We start from the raw sequence: 1,902 nt of genomic DNA on the forward strand, positions 1-1,902 counted from the left end.
GGATATCAACAAATTTGACCCTCTGACCTAGACCTTGGAGTTTGACCTACTTTTTTGTTTTTAATTTAACCTTGGCCATAACTTTTGAACAGTAAGGGCTAGAGCTTTCATACTTCACATATGTTATCCTTGTGTCAAGACCTTTCGTTGGATATCAACACCTTTAACCCTTTGGCCTTGACCTTGGAGTTTGATCTACATTTACAAACTTTAGCCTTGGTCATAACTTTTGCACGGTAAGGGCCAGCGCTTTCATACTTCCGACGTGTAATTTTTGAGACAAGGCCTTTGTTTAGAAACCAACAATATTGACCCTTTGACCTTGACCCCGGAGTTTGTCCTACCTTTAAAAATGTTAACTTTTTTCATAACCTTTGAACAGGTGATGCTTGGGTTTTATATTTTTTCACATTTGTATTTCTTGTAAACAGGCCATACTTAATGTACCAACATATTTGATCTGCATTAGAGAAAGCTTAATCTTCGCTATGTTGCCATAAGGCCATGATACGGGGCCATCATTGTTTCACAAACACAATTATTTTTGTCCCCAGCTTTCGCAAAAGCGAGGGGAAATTAAATCTCATTCGTCTGTCCGTCAGTCTGTCCGTCCGCCTCAAAAACTTTAACCTTGCCCATAACTTTTGATTTAGTGGAGCTATGGCTTTCATATTTCACATGTATATTCCTTGTGATAAGACCTATCTTTGGGTACCACCAAATTTGACCTTTTGACCTTGACCTTGGAGTTTGACCAACTTTTACACAAACATTCCAAATTTTTACTTTGGCCATAACTTTTGAATGGTAGATACTAGGACTTTCAAATTTCACAAATACTACGGTATATTTTTTTGTGAAAAGACCTTTCACTAGATACCATCAATTTTGACCTTTTGACCTTGAACTTTGAGATTTCCGTAATTATGTAAAAACTTTAACCTTGATCCTAACTTTTGAATGGTAAAGGCTAGGGCTTTCATACTTCATATATGTAATTCTTGTGATCAAGAAGAACTTTCATTTGATAGCAAGAACTTTGACCCTTTGACCTTGACCTTGGAGTTAGACCTACTTTTCAAAAACATTGACCTTGGCCACAACTTTTGAACAGTAGATATTAGGACTTTCATATTTCAAATACATATTCTTTGTGGCAAGACCTTTCATTTGATATCAACAACCTTGACCTTTTGACCTTGACCTTGGATATTTTTTGAACTTATGAAAAAACTTTAACCTTTACCATAACTTTTGAATGGTAAGGGCTAGGGACTTCATACTTCAAATATGCAATCCTTTTGAATTAGACTTTTCATTGGATACCAAGAACTTTAACCCTTTGACCTTGACCTTGGAGTTCAGTGATGATTTCTAAATAAATGACATATCATATGATAGGGTGTTTATATTACACACAATATTTCATTATAAAATGACATCTCACCCACAAAGATACCGAAAGCGGGGGACCACAATTCCTTGAATTTGCTTGTTATCTCAAAATCTTCACCTTGAATTTAGATTTGCATTTGAGAAACTTTAAACTTCGCCATGAATATATATTAGCTCCATACGGGAGAATCAGAACTTGTTATTTTATGAATCGGTCTAGACCTAAATCAGAGACATATAAGAGAGGGGTGTGTGTCTGTCTAAATCTAGTAATTGCAAACTTGTGATATCTGTAGGTCTACTGCACTGAGGTATTAAACATCGGAAAAACGAGTCGGAGACTGATTTGAGAAGTTTATCAGTAGAATTTTTCCTAATTGTGATTATTTATAGGCTATCAAATTTTGATATCATTATGCCGATAGCTAAATGCCCCATTTGACAGTCGCGCCGTTAATGCTTTCGACAGAAAGAAGTACGAGTTAACTAACTTCTTAAGCGTAACAC

This window comes from Saccostrea cucullata, unplaced genomic scaffold, assembly GCF_032062105.1.
Source record: "Saccostrea cucullata isolate Sc308-1 unplaced genomic scaffold, CSIRO_AGI_Scuc_v1 ctg10186, whole genome shotgun sequence".
In the NCBI taxonomy this organism is placed as follows: Eukaryota; Metazoa; Mollusca; class Bivalvia; order Ostreida; family Ostreidae; genus Saccostrea; species Saccostrea cuccullata.